The sequence below is a fragment of the Pezoporus flaviventris genome, unplaced genomic scaffold (assembly GCF_033815535.1).
Source record: "Pezoporus flaviventris isolate CSIRO_AGI_PZ_B2104156 unplaced genomic scaffold, CSIRO_AGI_Pfla_v1 ptg000045l, whole genome shotgun sequence".
In the NCBI taxonomy this organism is placed as follows: Eukaryota; Metazoa; Chordata; class Aves; order Psittaciformes; family Psittacidae; genus Pezoporus; species Pezoporus flaviventris.
This window is the reverse complement of record NW_026892593.1, coordinates 9,441,704-9,464,826: the sequence shown is the minus strand read 5'-3', so window position 1 is coordinate 9,464,826 and position 23,123 is coordinate 9,441,704. Positions and strand designations below refer to the sequence as shown.

Below are 23,123 nucleotides of genomic sequence, written 5' to 3'. Positions count from 1 at the left end.
GGAGAGGACAGTGTGTGTTTGTTCTGCCCTATTAAAAAAAAAAGAATCTGACTGTTTCAAATTGTTTTCTTTATTCATTTAAATGTGTTGACATGTCAGTTCCCTAAAGCAGTGTATTAAAATGCATAATCATACTTCATTTACTGCATGTACCTCACTTTCTAAGATACATGGTGTTATTTCTGCTTCCTGACTCAACCTGTTTGAGTAGTAAAATAATAGATAATGGACAAAACACTTCAGAGACAGATTTTTGGATAAATAACCCTGCTTTGTTTGATAAAATATATTTTCAATTAATATGGTCTAGCTCATTAATTTTCTGTGTCAGTGCAGTCAAATGGTCAAAGCAGGAAAATGAGTCTTTTTCCAGGCCTGCATTTCTGTTATTCTGTAACATACTCCTGTATCAATCAAGTCTTGGAAATAGCAGTGTCTCAGATATTTACAGACAAAAATATCTACAGCAAATTTGCACAAATAGAACATCATTATCTTAATTAAACTTCAAAGTTGTTTGAAATTCCTAATTTTTTAAAATGTACACACTGTCAGCTATGTGGCATTCCTACTGGATATAGAGCTTATACAGAAACATGATGCTCTTCAGTTCTCCTGAAAAAGCTCTGGATGATATTTGTAAGATCTGAGATATCAATAAATATATTAAGGAGTGGAAACAACAAGTGCTTATTTCCAGTGCCAATCAGTCTCCCTTTTTGTTTGTCAATTCAAGTGCCTATATGCATATATACTTCTTTCAGCAAGCTTCAGCTGCAGTGGCACTCAAATTACACTGCAACAATGATTTCCCTTGAACACAGATGAAAAGAAAATGTAAGAAGTTCAAAATTAAACAGCAAAATGCTGGTTCCAAAATACATTTCATAAGGGTTTGTATTACTAGGGGGCCGGAGCATGGTGGCAGGAGAACTGAGAAGGAAGGCTGCCATCACAGGGCTGGTGGGACCCACAGTGACATCACAGAGCCCACCCTGCAGCTACTCCCCTCCCAGCTATGCCCCCTCTCCTGTATTCACCTCTTTATTTCTCTTCTTTCCAGCAGATCATAACAGAGACTTTGCAATTCACCTGTAATTACTTTCTGCTTTTCTAAAGCCCTTACTACCGATAGGGTTACCTCAACGCACACCACATAAATTAACCTTGCATCAGTTTCCTCCCAGTCACCATATGGTGTGGGTTAGAATAGGCAGCTTATAAGACTCTTCACAGCCTTTGCATCAGCTGGCTGGCAATTAAGTCTCACCTTACAATGTCTTTGAGTAGTATTATTTTTCTTATATGTTATACCATGAGTGATGGACATTGCAATACTGTTTTTATAGAAATTTTAAACATTTGAACGTGGAATTCACAACAGACAGCTTTTTGTAATGGAATATGAATGAGTGAGACCTGGTTTTAATGTTAAGTGTTGAATACATGTAGGAGAAGGACTGGACAATGGTAATATACTCATTATATTTTAAAATTTATTTTGTGATCACTTTGCAGACAACACAAAGTCCAAGCCAGCATATACTTAATGCTCAACTGACACTAAAAACCTCTTTCCAAAATTTTTGTCCAGATGGGAGAGGAAAATAAACCAGGTTACTGAGGTACAACACGTTCCCTAATCTCCCTTAAAGTGGAAGCAATCTCATCTAAAGTAAGAATTTTTAAGTGGGTTTGGGTACAAAGGAGATGCATGTAACTGCTGGAAGAGCCAGAAGCAGGAAAATGAGCAAAATGCTGGTAATGAAGTGCTTATGCAGCAACTCTCCCTGTGCTGTGAAATAAACACAGCCGAACATCTTCATCCATGACCAACACTTTCAAATTTGTGGGATTATTTACAAATAACTGAAATATTCAGAATGTACTGTTTGTTGAGATTTACTTTCATGCTGTTGTTTTTGAAAGCTTTTGTACTGTAAGAGGCAAGGAGACATTTGTTGCACTTCACTACCACATTCCATTAAATTAAGGTATGGATACAAATACCTTCAGCATTAGGCATTCAGAAAACAAGAGCTTCAAGCCATCTTCATAAGAGAGACCTTACCAAAGGAGTCACTGGGACTGACTAGACCCCAAAATATTTTTATCCCTGACCTAACTCACATGCAGTTGCTGTGGAAATATATGCAGCAAGTTCCCTTAAGTAAGGATTTGGGTGCATTAAAGAATGCCTGGATTTAGGCATCATCTAATGTAAAAAGTGTTTTCACTTACCTCTGCTGGGGTAGCTGATTGTCTCTGTTCTACTTGAATGCCTGTAAGCTTTTTCATCTTAACTACAGAGGCAGACTATCATGGGCCACAAACTACTCCAACAATCCCTAAAAGCTCTTAATCTATACCATAGTAATGAACGCTGTTAAGTTTAACCTGCTTTTTTCTGAATGTTAGGTATGCACACAAACTGGCAAAAATACAAGGAAAATCAAACAAATACAATGATCACAGAGAAAATTTGTTCCAAACATAACCTGGCCAGTAGAAAAAGAGGGAGGGAAGGCAATGGAGAAGACGTGATGGTAGACATGTGGGTGTTGTACCCTCTCACACTTACCTCTTCATATTTTTGTTGCTTCGAATGATACCACACTTCACAAAATCAGTCAGTTTCTTACTTGAGGGCAGTATTCTGTTTTCCAGAAACTTAAGAAAAGGTTTGCCCTTGGTTTTGTTCTGCATCAATACTGGATCCTGGATGGCCTGGATGAAGGGCTAGAGTGTTTTGTACCATCAAAGTAGCAAGTAGCAAGTTTGCCGATGATACAAAGATGGGGGCAGTGGCTGAAACACCTGAAGGATGTGCTGCCATTCAGGGGGACCTTGACAGACTGGAGAATTGGGTGGAGAAAACCTGATGAGGTTCAGTAAGGGCAAGTGTAGGGTACTGCACCTGGGGAATCACAACCCCAAGTACCAGCACAGGTTGGGGCTGACCTGTTAGACAGCAGTTCAGCTGAGAAGCACCTGGGACTATTGGTGGATAAGTCAACTATGAGCAGGCAGTGTGGCTTTGAGGCCAGAAAGGCCAATAGTATCCTGGGGTGCACTGGGAGGAGTGTGGCCAGCAGGTCCAGGAAGGTGATCCTCCCCATCTACTGACCCTGGTGAGGCCACATCTGGAGTGCCGTGTCCAGTTCTGGGCTCCTCAGTACAAGACAGACAAGGATCTACTGAAGAGGGTCCAGTGGAGGGCCACAAGGATGATCAGGGGTCTGGAGCATCTCTTTTATGAGGAGAGATTGTGGGAGTTGGACATGTTTTGTCTCGAGAAGACTGAGAGGGGATCTCATTAATGCAGATAAATATCTCAAAGGCGGGTGCCAGTAGAATGGTGCCAAACTCTTCTCAGCACCAGGATGAGGAGCAGTGGCCATAAACTAAAACACAAGAAGTTTCACCTCAGCATGAGGAAGAACTTCCTTATGTTGAGGGTGTAGAGCACTGGAACAAGCTGCTCAGGGGGTTGTGGAGACTCCCTCTCTGGAGACATTGAAAATTCACCTGGATGTGATCCTGTGTAACCTGCTCTTGATGGCCCTGCCTTGGCAGGGGGGTTGGGCTGGATCATCTCCAGAGGTCCCTTCCAACCCTAACGATTCTGTGATCTTGTTATCTTCTGCTGTGGTTAAATGTAAGGTATTGATAGTTCTTAATCAAATGGCTGTATTTAATAACTGTTGTCCCTTCACACATGCAGGAGAGCAAAGGTGCAATTCTCTGATTCCATAACTTTGGACCTCAGAGGATAATGGCATTATCCAAAGATCTGTAGCTTTTCTAAGTTAAAAGCATTCCACTTTGTTGGCATTTTGTCAGCTTTTTAGTGCACTGTCACCAAATTTATTTTCCTTAACAAAGTCTTTGCCAGGATGGAAACCAGTATTCAGTACTAAGAAAAGCACAACAGCATGCTGAGTCTTCTGACAATAAAGGAAAGCACAAAATTCATATTTTTTAGTAGTTGCATCTTTACAACAGCATTTAAAGACACAGGTGAATTCCCAGTATATAAATAAGTATTGATTGCTAATACAATAAAATATTTATAGCATTGAAAAGTCATTCAAAACCCTAGAAAATATCTTAAGCTTCAATATCAAGTATAAATGAATGCATAAATAGATAAGTTATGCCTTACTTTAATTGCATTCCTAATTTACATGTTCTGCAGCTTTTAAATAGTATTAAGAAGTTAATTGAAAGAGCAGGTTAATAATTTAAAAGGCTTCCTGATTAATTTATAGAATTTATGTCCTTTAATTTTTGCTGCAAACCTTGCACAGGTGAACTGCTCCACAAATGATTTCAGATTGCTCAAAAATGTCTTCTTGGCTGGCAAAGTTTGACAAAGATCAACTGGATACCTTGGATCAGATTTGGATCAGCTATGTAACATGAGCAGCTTGTGTAAAATGTCGTGTAATCTTTGGTATCCCAGTGTTTTTGCAAGAGAAGCAGAATATATGCCCATTCTGAAGATCACTCAATGGGAAAATAGCTAGGTTTTGCACTCTACCTAAAACTTCCTATACTTGTCTAGTCAGTGGTGGTTGTCACTGACTGTTCTTGCTGCCAGATCAAACTTGTGAAAATAAAGAGGCTGACAAGCTGTGTGGTTCAGTTGATAATGCTGGAGGGAAGGAATGCCATCCAGAGGGACCTCAACACACTTGTGAGGTGGGCTGATGCCAACCTCATGAAGTTTAACCATGACAAGTGCAAGGTCCTACACCTCGGGCGGAGCAATCCCAGGCACAGCTACAGGTTGGGCAGAGAAGAGATTCAGAGCAGCCCTGTGGAGAAGGACTTGGGGGTGTTGGTTGATGAGAAAATGAACATGAGCCAGGTTCAGTGTGTGCTCGCAGCCCAGAAAGCCAACCGTATCCTGGGCTGCATCAAAAGGAGCGTGACCAGCAGATTGAAGGAGGTGACCCTGCCCCTCTACTCTGCTCTCGTGAGACCTCACCTGGAGTATTGTGTGCAGTTCTGGTGTCCTCAGCATAAAAAGGACATGGAACTGTTGGAACAAGTCCAGAGAAGGGCCACAAGGATGATTAGGGGACTGGAGCACCTCCCGTATGAAGATAGGCTGAGAAAGTTGGGGCTGTTCAGCCTGGAGAAGAGAAGGCTGCATGGAGACCTCATAGCAGCCTTCCAATATCTGAAGGGGGCCTATAGGGATGCTGGGAAGGGACTCTTCATTAGGGGCTGTAGTGATAGGACAAGGGGTAACGGGTTAAAACTTAAACAGGGGAAGTTTAGATTGGATATAAGGAAGAAGTTCTTTACTGTAAGGGTGGTGAGGCACTGAAATAGGTTGCCCAGGGAGGTTGTGAATGCTCCATCCCTGGCAGTGTTCAAGACCAGGTTGGACGAGGGCTTGGGTGATATGATTTAGCATAAGGTGTCCCTGCCCATGGCAGGGGGGTTGGAACTAGATGATCTTAAGGTCCTTTCCAACCCTAACTATTCTATGATTCTCTGATTCTATAAAAAAGCAGCTTCAGGTATCTTAGATATCTAAGCACAGTGTTAGGTAAAGGAATTTATCACATCATGTTCTGAAAATAGGGCTAAACTGGGAAGTCCTTGGAGAGGTCTCCCACTGAAGGCATTCACAGTTGCCATGAGGACCAACACAGAAATGAGGTAGGTGCTGAAGTCCAGGACAATCTGTGTGGGGAAGGACCGAGGAAGAAAAGGATGGAAAGCACAGGGATAAGTTCTTGAGCCTGGGGTGATGGCATGGCACTGGGGAACATGAAAACACAGCTGCTGTGTTTAGCAAAGCCCACCACAGCCAGAGAAGACACCAAATACAGGTACTGGGAAGTAGAGGTTGTGCAGAGGAGGTTGTGGCAGCACCAGAAGTTTTCAAAGTGATTAGGCACGACCATTAGTGGATGGGAAAGGGGAGTAGGCAGGGAATGCTGGAGAAGTGCAAGACGGGCTGGAGAGAGTGGCCAGGCTCATGTGCTCTCCCCAAGTCCTTTTGTTACCACAGAGGATGGCGTGACCTGGACCCCTTTTCTAGATAAGATGACATTCCTTACGTTTATATTTTCACATTTGAGATGCCAGAATGAAATGCTACTGAGCAGAAAAAAAAACCCATCACAGCCTCACAAGAACTAATCAGAGTTAGAAACCGCAGGAAACAGCCTGGATATTCAGCAATTTTGTGTGAGAGCCATTCACCAAAGCTCATGGGTTGTGACTGCAAATAAACAGCATAGCTGGCCTTGGTGGGAAACTGCTCCCACAGCAATCTCATCCCCCATGCTGCGCAGTTACTGGTACAGACTCATTCACTCACAGGGGACCATCAGCATCTCAGTTACAGCTGGTAACACAGAAAAACCACTTTTCATTGCAAGAGAAGCCTCACTGCAAAATTGCTTTCTACAGCCCTGAAAATCTACCTCGGGATACTGCCAGGGCTAAGGACACCTCTGTCCCATCTAGACCTCTTCTGCTGTCTGTTCACACTCAAGCCCAGTGCAGAAGCACTGAACACATCTTCAGGGATGCTTGATGTGGCTGGAGAGGGAGTGCAGCCTGGCTGACCCACACACAGGTTCCTCTCTGAACTACAAAGGCACAAAAGCTGTGCTGAAGCCATCAGCCCCACCAAGACAGAGCAGGCACGGATGCTCTGGGACATGCTATCCTCTGAACCATGCCCAGGCTGTGCCTGGAGAGCTTCACCGAGCAGCTGGAAAGCAGTCAGAGGTCGCATGATGCAAGCAGTACCCTGCTCACCTTCCCCAGCCATGGGCTCGTACAGTGCCTGGCTGGCTCACTAGGGGGTTTCCCCCTTGTTTATTAAATATTCTCCTACTCCATACAAGGTGTCCTCAGAAAGCAGGGGAAACCGTTGAAGGGCAATACCTTCTTATTCCTGATGTCCTCTGTGCTTTGGCTGCCTCTTTGGCATAGCAGAAATCACCTCTGTCCCAAGCGCAATAAGAAAGGGTAGAATCTATCTTTTAATGTAAAAATATAATAGCAGTATATATCTGCAGAGAAGAGAACACTGTCAACATTATATAACATGCATAGGTTCTTCACCAGAAAGGGCATTATGATGGGGCTTAAATAATTCTTTATACTCTGAGTATTATCTATTCAGAAAGTCTGACTGTAATCTGAATTTTCTTCTGCTCTGATCTCCTAAACAGCTTCCACTAATATGCTAGAGCAGCCCAAGTGCATTTGAAGGCTTTTAAAAGCAACTTGCCCTGTTCCCAGGGAAAAGCACCACCAGGGAGTGGTTCAGGGCGGAGGAAAGCCTCACACCAGCTCAGGAGAGGGCAAGAAATTGTTTTACCCACTGTTTCCTGATGGCCAAGGAACAGGTTTCTTATTCAGCTGCAAATAAGGAAAACTGCATGGATCCCTCCAGAAAGCTCAACAGCCCCTGCTTCAGCAAGCACTGGGGCAGGAGCCTGGACAGCCGAAGGAGTCCAGTGACATTTGGTTTCCTGCTGTGTTAGACCTAAGACAGCTGAAGATGATTGGTGGATCCCGTTGTGGCGTGTGGCTGTTGCACCCAGGACCATGTAATCTCTTTGCACAGGGAGGGGAGCCCAAGTCTGCTCCCTGGTGCCAGCAGATGCTGCCAGGCAGTCTGTGGGGATGCGCAATTACACTCCCCGACACAAGCTACAGAAGTGATAATGAAAGAAGCTTGTGGCTTTTCAAACATCTTTGAGGGATAAAAGCCAAGAACCATAATTTTCTCTGCATAGAGTGCCTGTGTTCAGAAGAATAATGCTGCAATCTGTCTTTGCTTTCAGCTCTGAGCTAATTACCCCCTCCTCTCCTCTTTGCAAGGGTGGCTTCACTGCGTACTTCATTAAAAAAATGAGCTGGAGTAGTTTCTGCTGCATTGGTTGGGAGTTTACCACCATATCTCTGGGAATCCCACAAAAAGGGGAACTTCAGGGGAACTGAAATTGTTCTGTGATTTCTGCACCCAAGACTGATACCAAAATACCCCATATACAGGAAGGGTGACAGACCAAAACAACCATGACCATAATCCACAACTAAGGTTAGTGAACATGGTTAGGCAGCGGATCTGGAGCACATCATCAGCCTATTATCCAGAGCACAGAAGTGCAGAGCATGAGGTCCTTCGGGGAGGAGATTTGCTTCAGCCAGAAGGTGTGAAGGCAGGATGGCTGTGGAATTTTCTCTGGGCAGCTCCAAGAGGGTATTGCAGACCAACAGGACTGAACAGGACTGCAGAGCATGACAGTCAACACATTTTGGGGGGTGTTGATACCAGCAGCCCCACGGGTACAAGATCACCTTTTAACTTCAGCTGAAAATTAAACCTGGTGAATGCTGTCTCTGATCCCAAGACAGAGTCTTTGGTAAGGACTTGTCCTGGCTAAGACAGGTCCTAAGCAGCTCAGACACTGGCCAGAGAGAGACAATTACTATTCTTTGCCCTATGTCTCTCCATGGATTACAGGGAACAGGTGATTTAGACAACTCCATGCAGTTCAGTGAGGCCAGGCAAGGAAAATTTTTCCTTTAGCGGGATGTTTTTAAAAAATCTACACTTGAGAGCAGTAAGGCGTCTGATGAACTATATTATCTCACTGCTTTTTGTATTCCTCTGAATACTTTCATCCTCTGACTCACCTTGTATTATACCTGTCTGCCTTACGCTCCATACCTGCGCAGTACCCAGTCCTGCTGCACGATTAGGGCTCCTCTGAACAACAGCAAAGCCAGGAAATAATAACAGGCTGTGGCAGAAACACAGCATTTTACCAGGGTAGAAATTGCTGACCACTGGGAGCATCTTGTTAGCCATACTATAGTGCTGAGCTCTCTGCAAGCTGTGAGTGAACCTATATTAAGTATAAACCTTCCTGTTGCTGACTTTTGTCCTATGCAGAAGTACAGTGTGATTAATTCTCTGCAGAGAGCTCAGAGCCCTTACAACCGCCTTTCAAAAGCTCAGGACAGCAAGAGACATGTTCACCCTTGCTATTACTACCTTGCTAGGTACAAAGTGGATTTTGCTGTTGAAGCAGGTCCATGGGACTCTTTCTGCTGCTCCCACCACTGAGAGTCCTGCCTGGGCTGGATGGCAGCACAAGAACAAATCAGACCTCTGAAGAGTGCAGGAGGATTCTGATGTTTCTCTCTGCAGCTTTAATTTCAGTCTGAGCACTTAGGATGCCCAGGCCAGTCCTAGAGCTCTTCTTGTGATTTAAGACACTGTAATATACTTGTCATCCTTTGGGCTTAAATGCATCTCTGAAGTTATGCAACTGATCTTTACACTTCCAAAGTCAACTGGGAGCTAAACTCTTGCAAAGTATGTCGTATCCATTTGTATTACAGAGAAATTATGTATGCTTTCAAGTCCACTTTTTGTTGGTGTAGAATTTATGAGTTGGCAATATCTCTATTACTTTTTTTTTTTTTTAACAGATTTTTAAACTTCATTTTTTTACTTCTCAGAATATACCACCCTTTTTTCTGTACTAACTATAGCAGTAAGTGAGCTTGATATTATCAGAAAGCTGAACATTAGTTGAGCCTTGGAACAGTCCTGTAAAGTGCTTTATTCTTGGAAAAATGCTTCAGCATTAAAGTCTGTGGTCAGAAGTAAACTCTGACTGCAGTAAAATACAGAGTAAAGTATAGAGTAAAATGAAACCCAAGGAAAAGTGACAAAATGGGGTTCTGGGAAGGGAAAATATCTTGAACTATGAGTGTAAGTCACAGGAGTGAGTGAACAGATGGAAAAAAAAAGCCCACTGAAAGCCTTGAAAACGACAATGTTTTTCTTCCATTTCCTCCCTGCACAAAATAGTTTATTGCAGCTGGGTTGTTCAAGTGCTTGATTTGCCCTGGAACATTTCTGACCCCACTGGGCTGCCAATTTCACCATCTTTTTGTCACGCTCCCACAGCAAACACATACACAGAGATTCAGAAAGATTTTTCAGGTTGCAGAAATACCAGACAAACATTAAAAAACAAGATTCAAGAATAATTCTAAGGCCTGGGCTTCCTTGCCCTGGCCCTTAACATAAACCACATACTCCAACATCGCTATTTGAGGAGCTCCACCTTGCCTGTTCCTCTTTCCCATGCTCCCTGGCACTTCGCCCTTCCCCAGCTCTTGCCTCTTGTGTCAAACCTCAATTTTTTTGCCTGCCTGTGGCAACAAGTGCCCCACAGGTTTCTGCAGTGGGTATGACCCAGCCCGATGGCTTAAACACCGCTGTAGTGCGGTGCCATAGTCATCACTGCAGATAAAAGGCTACTTGTCTCTCAATTTTTGCTTCATCTGTCAGAATGCTCTGTCTACATAGAAAAGTAATGCATGAAGTTACAGGGTTTTGATATTTCTTCTGGAAAGGCAGCCCAGGTGGTGAGGCACTGGAATGGGTTGCCCAGGGAAGTTGTGAATGCTCCATCCCTGGCAGGGTTCAAGACCAGGTTGGACGAGGCCTTGGGTGATACGATTTAGTGTGAGGTGTCCCTGCCCATGGCAGGGGGGTTGGAACTTGATGATCTTAAGGTCCTTTCCAACCCTAACTATTCTATGATTCTATGATTCCAGGCCGTACTGCTATGGCCAATGGAGTAGCCATAGGAGACAGTCAGAAACCCTCTGCAAGGATCAAATGGGCCCTGAAGCCTTAAGACTGTTTCATTACAGGCACTCAGCAGGATGGAAATCAAGAGGAAAGTTTCATCTGAGTCTCGTCGTAATTCAGTGATGTGGAACTTAAGTGTGTCTACAAAATTTACTTTGTACCTTTGCCTTTGTGAGGTCCTTCTTCAATTTACCCAGTTCTCCTTATTTTCTTAACATTTTCCATTTGCCACTGTGTCTTATTTTCACCCTTTCATTTTCTTCCTGACTTCTCACAGTCCCACAGGAACTTAGGTTTCTACTCACTTTGAAAAAATGCACATTTCAGACTGGTTTTAATGGGATGAATACTGGATTGATTTAGACCTGTGGAAAAATGCATAAAACTAAAAAGGTTTCTAGAATGCCCAGAGGGAGTAGGTACCAGCTATGATCCACTGCCCTGTGAGCACAGAATATGCCTGTTAGGGTAATTCCTTCATCTTCTTGCACAGAGTTGTCCTTGCTTTTTAAATTAGATCTGAATTCAGGGTGATTCTTCGTATAGACACTTAATATAACAAAAGTCCCCACAAAGTAAGTGTCATAGGACAAGGACATTACATGGAGAGTTGATGGCAGCATCTGATAAAATGGATGACAAATTGGTTTCTCCATAAACATGGCACTGAACTAGAGGGAAAGTAACATCATCTTTCCTGATTTCACCCTCTTACTTCTTACAGATAAATTGTTCTCTGTTGCACTTTCTGCTCCCCTCATCCTTTCCTCTTTAGAGCAAAGACAGTTTCCACAGAGAGAGGTGGTTCCTTGGGACAGATGAAGTATGCTTTGAGTCTGTACAGTGTTAAGCATGTATCTCCTTGTGTCTCCTGTCTTTTGCAAAGAATTGCAGGGGAACTGGAGATACATGACTCTGTGTTTTAGATCCAGGTGCCAGGATCATCACTTTAAATGGTAGGCACTGCAGCACTTCACTGGTAGATGTCTCCTTTTCTGAATCTGGTCCAAATCCTTCATTACAGTTCCTTCTTGCTGTATTGGAAAAGTTCCCTCAAAGATTAAAAGAGTGGTGATGTGCATTACTTTAATGTTGTGTGCTTTTTCATGTTGTAAGAGTAATTAATGAGTGGCAAGCCTCTGAGTTTTGGCAACCAATCTAGGCAATTTCAAGGATGAATCATGCTCATGTGCGAAAGGTGAGAGACTGAATTTTCTGTTATCGTAAAGAATCCCCATCCCGTAAAGAATGTGTGTTCACTGTGCCAAAAATACCAAATTTAAAGCTTAAAATAAAAATGCATTTTAAAATAAAGTGTTAGGCCTGCCCACAGGTCAGTGCTGATGCTATTTCGCAGGTCTAGAAGCCTTGCCCTGCACACTCTTCATGCTGGGCAGCAGGGAGGTGGAAGCTTTCAACATGTCTTCGAAAGGAACAACCATGAGTGGCTCTTGGCCACTGATAAAACCTGGCTGGTAAAGCACATCAGAAATTTGCCTTTCACCCAGGTACAGCTTCCTGGCAGAAGCCTGTGGAGAGCACTGCAGGAATCCTCTCCTCTGGGCTGCAATGGAGTTCCCTTGGATCATATCCATTCTTCTTTCACTGTTGCAAGGCAACATGGCCTCAATGCTGATGGTGATTTGCTCCCATCCTCCTGAAGATAAGAAATACTGGGACTAAACCATCTATACTGGAAATTCTGGAAAACTCTTGAGCATTTAGATGTTTGGATTCAAGGATGGCAGCATTATCTCCTATCACAAGAGAAAACCAGCCAAGACAAACAGGACCTGTGGGAAATTGTAGGAACAGATGTACGCATGAAGGTGTGGTACAACCCTTCAGCCACTTTAGTCACATATTGCGATTCTCCCATTTTGTACATGAGATGGGCACCAAACTGCCCGATGCTGCCAAGGTTGGAGCCATTCTGGACATGTTCCTAACTCCAGGGAACCTCTGTATTTAAAATTTAGGTGTCAACAGACAAAGCCATACAAAAATACAAGACAAGACAAGGAGACTCAAATTCTTGGACCTACTAGGTACTGACATCCTGCCTAAATTCCCTAGGCTGCCTCCGGGTTTTATGTGACTGTGGATCGACATATAGCAAAGCCTATTACTTTAAGACATGCACAAAGGGAGAGAAAAGAAGCTTCTGCCAGACAGAGAAAGGGCAGGGGACACAGAGGACAAAGGGAGAGGAGAAGGAACCAGCCTGAGGAGATCGCATGTGTAAGAGAGACTCCAGTGATCTGAAAAATGTATAAGCTGTACAAGTGGGACTTGAATATCACAGAGAACTCCAGCCTAAGCTATAAGAATGCATTAAGGAAATGGTAGGAACAGATATTTATAAACTCTATTATGTCCTGATCTCTTATGTTAGCTCAGGCAAAGGCAAAGGTAAAGAGTAGGTCAGGTAAAAAAAGCAAGCTTTGCCTGAACACACACCGACTAGGAAATAGTAGGTACATGGTTATTCAGATTATAAACCTAAACCTGCTCTGATGACTGGCAAGCACTGAGGCTTTTCCTGAAATCGGCATTCCAAATATTCCACGTTTGCCAAAGATGCAAAATATTATAATACACAGATCAAAACAGTTTTCCCAACGAATGCTTGCTCTGCCTCTCACTTAGTTCTGAACTTGTCTGAAAACCATAATTTCCATTACAGTTTCCTTCCGCTACTTGTGAATGCAGTTTGGCTTGTAAAGTTGGTATGGCTATACTGCTTCAAAATATATTTAAAGAATAAAGTTACACTGATTAAAATCTCTGGCTTATCTCTATTGAGGGTTTGTTGGGGTTTTTTTGCCTATTACTTCGGCCAGCCAAACTGAGTCACATGGGGAACCTGAAACTGAAAATGGAATCATGTGAATAAGAGCAAATACTTTCTGGACCTCCTTTCCCTCATGAGAATTTCCAATTACAACATACCATTGCCCACTATTGCCCACTTCTTCTAAATCTGGTTGCCAATAATGCTACATAACAGATGTTGAAGGATGATCTACAAGAAGACCTGACTTAAATAGTCATTAGATGATCTTTCTCCTAGGAAACTTTCCAGCTGGCCTGAAAACAAGGCCTGGAACTTGAGGATTTAGAGTTTCCCAATAGTCTGTTCTTAGCGTTAACTTGTAAAGCCCTACTGTTCCAAGTTTCATCTATATAAACATAAAATCTGGTTTTGGATCCTACTAAACTCTTCATTTCAACAATTTTTAATTGCACAGGAATGTCAATTCTCACTACTTACAAAGTAATAAAGTATTTCCTAGTTTCTATTTTGGGTCCCCTTCTTTCAGGTTCATCGACAATGCCTACCTACTTGTCATTTCAACTCCTAGCTATTACTCCTATTTTATGCCTTTCTATTGTGATGCTTACTCTTTAATAAATAACAGTTACAATCTTTAGTGCCTTCACATGAGGTTTTGGGCCATCCAGTGACCACCCAATAGTCTGGCAAGGTGTACCACCATCTTTGTAAGAGTGATTGTTCCCCAGAACCACAGATCATTTACTGAACCTGCATCATACTTGTGTTCACTAGGAGTAAGGATAGATCCATGGTTTTGGGCTGAACTAATCAGAGCATGAACATTCCACTTCACATGCCCTCTTGGAAAATAATATGATTCTTCATAGGAAAGCAAACCCCAGAACTAGATAGCTGGCTGCTTTTCTGTGTGTTATACACCATCAGTGATGATTGATTGATGGCTTGGCTTCGCGAGTGAAGATTTGGGAAGGGCTCTAACCACCCTTTCTACAAGCACAATGACCAAGGGCAAGTGGGATATCCAAATGTGGCTGGAAAAAAAAGGCTGCTTAGGCAATCAGGAAGTGACCAATCACGACTGTCAACTCCTGAGCTAACTCGAGCTACCCATGCGCTGGTCCACCCACATGCAGTGTTGGATCTGCAGCTTCCCGTGCACCTTGTCACCTACTGTTTAGACCCTCGCCCGTCCATAGACAAGTGAGAGTAAGCCCTTCCAGCCTGTGCAGTGGATTTTTTAGGTGAGGCGCAGCTTGCGCAGAACTGGCCCGACCCTTTACACCTGAGGTTTAACTGCCATGGGCTAGTGAGCTTGAATGGTGACAGCAAAGTCCACAGGTTGTAGGTTTTGTAAGAGTGTCCTCTTTGATGGAAGACCATACAAGGCTAGATGAGCTCCATCAGCACGGGTTTGAAGATAGTTTTCCTTCTCCAATGAGGAAGGCCTGTCTTAGCTAACGAAGATTCAGAAAGACCTTTACCCATGCATTCTGAACAAGACTGTCATCTCCTGGGTCAATCACGAGCGACTGATGACACAATAGCACAACAAGTGTCTAGGCTGATTCTTAGAGGCATTCAGTCATAAGCCTGCAGATGGTAGCCTCACGCCAGTGGCTCCTCAGCCAAGTGCACGCACCAGGGGTCTGAATCTGCGGTTCCTCTCGTACTGAGCAGGATTACTATTGCAACAACACAACATCAGTAGGGTAAAACTAACCTGTCTCACGATGGTCTAAACCTAGCTCACATTCCCTATTAGTGGGTGAACAATCCAACGCTTGGTGAATTCTGCTTCACAATGATAGGAAGAGCTGACATCTAAGGATCAAAAAGCGATGTCGCTATGAACGCTTGGCCGCCACAAGATCAGTGATGATTAACGTTGCGTTATCAAACACTATCAATGGGCACTAATGAAAAAAGTAAGAAAAGATCCTTCCACAGATGAAAGCCAGTGGCATTTATTGGTGGCTTTTAAGTGTTTTGTTTTGTTTTCCATTTGGGAAATTCCGTTGTTGGGCTTTTTTAAATTTTAAGTGAAAGGCATTTCTGGAAATATTTCACTGATTTTCATCATTTTTATTCCCAACAGCAATAACATCGTATTACACGGTTCTTTGAAGAACAGGAAAGGGTAGGAAAAAGAGGAATGAGGATAGTGTGTCCAGATGCTAGACAGAATTTCAGCTTCACAAGCAACAACCCTGTTTAAATTTTTGTAAGACTGGTAATTACACTCTAAACAATCTATTGCTGAATCTAGCATCAAATCTTTTCACTTGCAGTAACTACTACAAAACATGTCAAGAATGGCTGAATACCATCAGCACAGCTTGAGGATAAAGAGCTTCAAAGTCTGTTTTTCTTCAGCAAAGTTCTAAATAAATGCAAACTAACTTTCTCTGAAGGATTCTGGATCTGGTACCCATTCAGCCTTTATACAACATGCACTTTGTAGAGAGTAAATGGTAATTTCTTCTTTAATAGCAATCATAAATAACACCTGGAATTTTAGTGCTGGGGTGAAGGAGGATTAGTTGCTCAATAGAAAATTTAAGATTTCTGAATTCTTTCAGAACAAATAATTTGACATCTCCCTCAATTGGTATTTCTTCAAGACTGGCACTGCCCTTTGCAATTTCTTCTACCTCTCACGGTCCAGTTACTCTTGAACTTTACAAAGTCACCTGTATCTTTCTTTTTGAGGACTCTTTTTCTGCAACATCTTAATTACTCTGCTGGTCTAAACCAGGATTACTGAGGAGCCTGGGAAGAAGCAGGCTTTGGCTGAATCTGAGCACTTACTACTTGTCAAAATACTCTGTAATCCCTGGTAGGATTACTCGCTGCAGCGTTTCCTTGCTGCTAAATGACAAACAAATAAAATTTGCTATTTCAGTGCAGCACGAAATGTTCTTTCACTTATGATATATCCGAGGGAATATTTGACAAAGATACCAGAAGGTTAAACTCAGTAAGGAAGTTGCTCTTTGAAGAACAAAGGCAAAGGTACGTCAGGTTCATGGTGTGCTTAACTCTGGACCCCTAAGAGTTTATAGTGGGAGAACCACAACAGGTCTAACAGGTCAGTTTCATGAAGATTTTCTTCAGCTCTTGAAGCAGAAATGTGTATTTGAGGTGGTCAGAAAAAGCTCTGACTTCTGCATACCAGGAATCATGGCTCACACTAACTCAATGACAGAAGAAACGTTAAGGGAGGCAGTGAACATTCATAATAGCTAAAGAGACCTTAAAAAAGGTATCCTAGGATGTTCACCTGGGTAAATCGTAACTAACCAGCTGGATGGCCATCTGTATTAAAATAACTGGGCTTGTGGACAAGGGAAGAGCAAGGGATGCAATCTAGCTTGACTTCAGCAAAGCCTTCAACACCATGTCCCACAGTGTCCTTGTATCCAAGTAGATATAATACGGATGGATAACTATATAGGAAACTAACTGGTTGTGTGGTGGGGCTCAGGTGATAGCAGTTAATCAGTTGCACTCTGGATATCTATGACAAGTGGGGTAACACAGGGGTCTATCCTGGAACACAATCTGTTTAACATCTTTGCCAGTGATCTGAAGGAGACAACAGAGTGCCTTTTGGTCAGATTTGCAGAAGCGGGTAGAGGAGCCCAGGCTGGAGCAGGTTTGCTGCAGGATTTGCGACCCCATGGGGGACCCATGCTGGAGCAGTCTGCAGCCTGTGTAAGGGACCCACGCTGGAGCAGTTTGTTCCTGAAGGACTGCATCCATGGAAGGGACCCATGCTGGAGCACTTCATGAAGAACTGCAGCCCATGGGAAGGACCCATGTTGGTGAAGCTCATGGAGGACTATCTCCTGTGGAGAGAGACCCCACACTGGAGAAGGGGAAGAGTGTGAGGAGTTCTCCCCTGAGGAAGGAGCAGCAGAAACGTGTGATGAACTGACCACATAAGGAACCCTCATTCTCTATTCCCCTGTGTTGCTGGGTGGGAGGAGGTAGAGAATTCCAGAGTAAGTTAATCCCAGGAGGAAGGGAGAGGTGGGGGTAAGGTGTTTTTAAAATTGGGTTTTATTTCTCATTATCCTACTCTGATCTGATTGGTAATAAACTAATTTTTTTCTCTGAGTTTTCCCCAAGTCAAGTCTGTCCGATGATAACTGGTGAGTGACCTTCCCCTGCCCTTACCTTGACCCATCAGCCTTTTGTTGCTATTTCTCTCTCCGATCCAGCTGAGGAAGGCAGTGATAGAGCAGCTTTGGTGGGTACCTGGCCTCCAGCCAGCATCGACCCACCACAGGGACTAAGCCCTGACATGGTTACCCAGAGTTCATTGAATCAGTGAGTTGGTTTAGATGGCTGCCAGGGTGGATCTAAGAATATCTGCCCTAAATTTTTTTAGCACTCCAAATACTATGAACACTCAGTTCAATTGCTTTCCAAAGGGATTATTTTTCTCCACTGAAAGGCAGCCAGCTCCACAAAGCTGCTTGAACTCAGTTACGGCCTGAGCCAAGATGATTTCTAACATTAAATACCCTCCTCTACACATCATGCAATCAATGCTACATAGAGTAAGTGTGCTGCACTAATTACACAATAACATTGCACTGGAGGGGCTCACTGGCCTAGATACTTGCCCATACTATCCCACACACCCTGCCACTCATGGCTGTCCAGCTTCGGGGAAAATCTCTTGGTTCTCCTATATCGTCATCTAACCCTAGACAAAACCCAAACCCAACTCTGCTTAACTTTCGAGATCAGATGAAATGGGTGTGGGTAAAACACACTCTGTATGTGTGCCAACGTGCTGATCCCCATCACAATCAGCAGGCAGGTCTCAAGGTTACCCAAAGGCCATTCAAAACCTTCAGAACTCTCAAATGATGCTGTAAATAGTCTGGTGGGGAGCTGGGAATGTAAGGGAATGTCTCCTTCACAGGTCGACCACCCAAGGAAGGAAAAAGAGATGTGTGATTGCTAAACACTTCTATTATAAAACCTCCCAAAGTATAGAGGTGATGACCACACTGGGAATGCAAGCCAGACCGGTTTCATGATCAACGGGTCTATTGTATTACAAGTCATTACCATAAAGTACAGTGAAACAGGAACCTTAGCCCAGGCCCCCAGCTGATAAACACTAACACAGCAGATACCCGCTGTAAGTAAGGTACGACATGCTGAAACTCTGAGATCAAGAGCAACAACTTTGAGAGCCAATAAATCAGCATTGTGATGAGTGACTATTAATCCAAAACAGTGAATGCTTATCACAAGAACGATTAGACACACTCTGGTCAGATCTGTCCTTATCTCAACCCTTTGGGCTCCACGTTGGGCCTCACAAAGAACTGTCATGGTTTAAGCCCAACCAGTAACTCAGAACCATGCAGCCGCTCGCTCACTCCCCCGCCTTCCTCCCCCTGCTCCCAGAGAGATGGGGAGGAGAATCAAAAGACCGTAACTCCCACTGGTTGAGATAAGAACAGTCCAGTAACTAAGGTATAACACAAATCACTACTGCTACCACCAATAACAATAATGATAAGGGAAATAACAAGGGAAGAGAATACAACCATTCATCATCCGCTGACTGATACCCAGTCCGACCCGAGCAGTGATCTAGTCCTGCGGCGTAACTGCCCCCAGTTTATATACTGGGCATGACATGCTGTGGTATGGAATACCTCTTTGGTTAGTTTGGGTCAGGTGTCCTGTCTCTGCTTCCTCCTGGCTTCTCCTCCTTCCTGGCAGAGCATGAGACTCAGAAAGACCTTGGTCAGAGTAAATATTACTGAGCAGCAACTAAAAACATCGGTGTTATCAGCGCTGTTCCCAGGCTGAAAGTCAAAAACACAGCGCTGCACCAACTACTAAGAAGGAGAAAAATTACTGCTACTGCTGAACCCAGGACATTCCTAAATTGCTTTGGGGTCCATGGATGACAGCTCTCACAAATTTGCAAAGAAGGGTTTAATTCTGCAAAGACCCAAATCACACAAGTCACAAGTTCTTATTCAGTGATACTGCCTCTAGTTTTCAGTTGGAACATGAAGGGTTTGTGCATATGAAGCACCAGATTACCAGCCTGGCAACACCAGACATTTCAAAAACATGAGTAAGTCCATGAAAAATAATAATGTTGACTTGAAAACTATGAGATTTGAAACATTCTTTTAACATGCTAATGCACACAGATATATTTGACTTGTTTTCAGGACCATCCAGTGATGGAGATTCCACAACTCTCCTCAGCAAACTCTTGCAGAGCTTCAGTATTTCAACATAAAACCTAATTCTCCATGCCTTTCCATGTAAACAAATAGCTTCTTATTCAGCTTACAGTGAGTCTCATTCCCAGGAGAGGCAGAAGAAATGGGAACAGGAGGTTTCTGGTGTGAAGTGACACGTGGCTTCCATCGTCTCTTCTCTGGACTAAACAACCAATTTTGTCTCAAGCTTCCCTCTTACACCACATTTTCTAAACCTCTGATTAGTCTCCTCGCCTTTGCTTCTCTTGGTGTAATCCACCTATTTCTGCAAGTGCAGTGCCCAAATCTTCACTGATTACTCCAGCTAATTTTTCACTAGTTCTCAGCAGAACATTTCTTTTATTTTTTACTTAATGACTTATATATACCATGGCTCTGCAGCCTGCAATGTGGTTGCTTTTTTTCTGGAAAATGACGACAGTGCTGACTTGTGCTCTGCTCGAGACCCACTGCATCTCTTATATCATTTTCTACCTCCCAGAGGACTCTGCTGCTGCATTTTGGACTCTTGGTGTAACAAAGTCACAGTTAAGCAGGATCCTGCCTGTGCTCCATGCTTTGTAAGTGGTGCTGCTGCTCCACACAGCAATGCTATGGAGCTTGAAAAACATGCAGGCCTGTTAGCACTGGATTATGTACTGACAAGAAGGATGTGTGTAGCTTATGAAAAGACTGACAGTGGTTTACATGGACACATATACCACTGCATGGAGGGACATGCACCCAGGGAATGTTCAAACATGAAGACTAACTGGACAAGCCAAACAAATAGTGTGGCTACTGGTAAGAGATTGTATGAATTGCACGTGGATAACAAAGTTACTTGGTTTGAAAGCACGTGAGAGAAATGCACAACATGACATACATGGAATTCATCAGAGGTACACGAAGGGAAGCTGTGGCTGGACTTGGTTTTGTTCAGACTGCTGAACATTTGGGCCCAGCATGTTCTGGTCAGTCTCCTGCAGAGAGTTAAGCTCACCATTTGCCACACTGTCTGGATAAAGAAATCCAAGTGATGGGTCCAGTGCCAAACCAGGCTGTTTTGTGAGGAGACAGGCTCCTACCAGGAAGAACTGAATTAGAAAGAGGACCTGCAAGAGGTACCTGTTCCTGGAGGGTGAACAATGTGCCATGCAGACCGTGGCTGATGGGGTATGGAGGCTGGGAAAAAAGTAACTGAAGCCTGCCAAATTGCATGCTATGTATTTCTGAGTTTAGTCTGAATGTGGAAGATAATTTTGAATTCTAAACCCATTCTCCAGATCCTTTATCACATGTAGATTTTATAAGCATGCACCTTAGTCCCCCACTCATATCATCAATGTAAGCATTGAGAAGTTTCAGGGTCAGGACAGCCTTGTGGAGCTCCTTGTTGGAAATTAACCCATGATCTCTATTCTGTGAGCATGGTTATCAAAGCCAGTGCTCACCTGCCCTACCACAGTTTCCCCAGAAGGATATTTCCCTCTCCAGCTTGCTTTGAGATGCCCATGGGAGACGGCACTGAAAGCCTTACATGATGTTCCTTGCTTTCCCTCTGCCCACAAAGTCTCCGGCCTCTGTCCTAGGAGGGAACTACTTATTTTTACACGATTTATTCTAGACAAATTGATGTTGGCTTTTTACTGACACTGTATTATCCCTCTGTAATGCATTCCAAACACATAAAAGAACTTTATAAATACACAAATGAGCTGACCAAATATTTCCTACCTAATGTTTAATGCAGTCTACTCAGAGTTCATAAAAATATTTACACAGAGACACATTATTGTGTTCTTCTGATCTTTTCTGAACCTACGCAAATGTTTCACATAGCTGTGCCCTGCACAAGTTAAATAAGATAATTCCCTGAAAATGAAGTTAAAACGGAAACTTAATTTGTGAGGCCAGTCACTCAGAGAAAAACCTGGAGAGCCTTTTCCAAAGGCTGAGGAGGCTTTAGCTCCAAAAATTACCACTCTGATTTTGCCTCCAAACTCCTTTGAACATCTATTCAAGTGCTGTAAAATTTTAAACAATAACATCAAGTGCTGCATTATGCAGCAAGGTCCTTAAATCTTTTCCTTGAACTTTAAGAGCTTCATGAGTCTAGTTGGAAGGTACACAGGAAATATTTAATTAATCCATTCATTTATTCATAAAGCATTAGAAAGGGTCATAGGCAGTTTAAGGGCATGTAATAAAGAGATAAGTAAGTGTTAAAACGTATTTATCAAATCAATCTAATCTAATCTCTAAAGAGAGAGGGCTTAATTAGCATTTCTACCAAGTCTCCTGCCCTCTCTGCCATCACACCGTAAATGTTACACTTTTCAGTAAAGCAACGATAAGATGCAGTACTCTTTCTTGTGCATCTGTCCTACAGCAATAATTCATAGTTTGGATGCCAGGATGCTGGACTTTGATTAATATAACGACATATTTTATAGTATCCCTGGCACAAACTAGGAGAGATCACAATTTATACTGAAAAGTGAAGTCAGAATTCTTATTCAGAGCAGAAGGTTTCAAGATAAATGATACGTTTCCCTGCAGGCTTCTCGCAATGGTTATTGATTGTATTTTATTAAAGAGTGGTGTAACTTGACCTTAAGAAATACTGCATACGTTCAAGAAGCTGAGCCCTAACCATTCTATGATTCTGTGATTCAAAGACACAATTTATTAGGTGGCTTATGTATCAAAGAAAAAAATGCCATGCTAGCACTCAGACATCAAAATAGTGCCCAGAACCCACAGCCAGATATACGCTGACAACCGGATGCTACTTGTGTGGGATGGGAGAAGATCTGCCCCAAGAGCGGAGATTTCATCTGATCCCTCCAGAGATGCTACAGTAGTGGGAAGATCTGTCCTCCAGCTCTCCACATAACCAATGTGAGCCTGCAGGAAGCAGACAATCTCACAGACTTCTGCCACAGACAGAGACTTTAAAAACAAAATGCATCCCAGGCCTCTCTCCAACCTTCAAATCATTATTTTCTTAAACACAGGAAATATTTCTATCTCAGATAATAATACAAAATAATAATGATGTCGTCTTCTCTGCAAAAGCAAGTAAACAGCATTATGTCACTGCAAAAGAGATGGGGAGTCGATGAAAAACAACACTGAGTATCATAAATTATTGTTTATTGCTAGACAAATAAATGTCTGTCTTTGAAAACGGACTTACTTGTGTGGTTAAAGTTTAAAACAGTGTTTATGGTAGCAATTCAAGCTCTTAAAATATGCACTTAAAACTATAGGGACCCTCTGTAATGTCCCTCAGCTGCATTTCTGCAGAATAGTCTTAAATCATTCCAATTACTTAATGCAGCCTGTAATTTATCAACCCAAATAAGTCGGGCTTGTCAACCACAGACCCAGATATATGTAATTGTTAAAT

The 23,123-nt window shown here is 42.9% G+C and overlaps 1 protein-coding gene across 4 annotated transcripts in view; it reads right to left on the bottom strand.

The window, feature by feature from the left end:
• LHFPL3 (LHFPL tetraspan subfamily member 3) overlaps nucleotides 1-23,123 on the bottom strand; it is a 248,625-nt gene that overhangs the window by 146,447 nt on the left and 79,055 nt on the right. The window lies entirely within an intron of this gene.